This window comes from Gavialis gangeticus, unplaced genomic scaffold, assembly GCF_001723915.1.
Source record: "Gavialis gangeticus isolate Ggan-Ray unplaced genomic scaffold, GavGan_comp1, whole genome shotgun sequence".
NCBI classification, from domain to species: domain Eukaryota; kingdom Metazoa; phylum Chordata; order Crocodylia; family Gavialidae; genus Gavialis; species Gavialis gangeticus.
The window spans coordinates 5,839,226-5,840,394 of NW_017729019.1; positions in this window are offsets into that span (position 1 = coordinate 5,839,226).

The window sequence follows — 1,169 nt, forward strand, 5'->3', positions numbered from 1 at the left end:
GCAGGCGCAGGCAGCAGAGCAGCCGCTCCAGCCCACACCGCCAGCGCTTGCAGAAGCAGCAGCGTGGCTGCCCGGGCTCTCACGGGGCCGGGCTGGGCGGTGTCGAGCTGAGAGCAGACTCTGTGTGGAGTGGGTGGATAGATCCCGCCTTGGTGGATGGCCCCTGGAGCGCCCTTCCAGCCCGCTTCGCCAGGGCTCTCCGAGCCTGCGTGGCAGTGCCCCGGCCTCGTAGTTTTGGTCCGGGGGCGTGCGAGGTGGAGCCCTAGCCATCCCTCTCGATGGCTGGCATCTCTTCAGTGATGGAGCGCTGCGTCCAGGTCTGGGAGCCATGCTTTAATGAGGATGTGGACAAGCTGGAGAGAGTCCAGAGAAGGGCCACCCGTATGATCTGCGTGGCCAGCCACACAAGGAAAGGCTGAGAGATCTGGGACCCTTCCGCCTGAAAAAGAGAAGGCTGAGAGGGGACTTGGTAGCAGCTTACTGCTACATCAGAGGCATACAGCAGGGGCTCGGTAAACAACTGCTTGCCAGGGCACCCTTGGGGAAAAGTAGGAGTATTGGTCACAAACTCCTGGAAGACCATTTCAAGCTCAACATTAGGAAAAATTACTTCACAACTAGGGTGTCCAGACTGTAGAATAAGCTCCCTCCAGAGGTGGAGCAATCACCTACCCTGGAAATCTTCAAGAGGAGACTGGACAGGCACCTTGCTGGGGTCACCTGACCCCGATTGTCTTTCCTGCTTGGTGCAGAGGGCTGGACCCGATGATCTCCCGAGGTCCCTTCTGGCCTTTCAATCTATGAATCAGTCAAAATGCCACAGGCAGGGATTCTCCTGGATCATCACTTTTATGGAACAGGCAAAGATCTTTTTCTTTTTGAGGGAGTAGATCTCTTATGGGACAACCGTGTGGTTGGCAGCAGGGGTGGCTCCAGGGGGATGCACTGGTGCCCTCACACCCACTTTGACTGCAGTTCCACCCATGGTTTCAAACCAACTTCCTGGCGGAAGCTGCAGCACTGCTAGTCAGGCAGTGTTGAAGGAGTCACTTGATGCCATGGCTCATTATCATCTACCTGTCATCTACTATTAAATATCTATAATCTACAATGCCAGGAGACAGCTTGAAGAGGTGGAAGACCTTGACCAGCCAAATGATCCTAAGGGT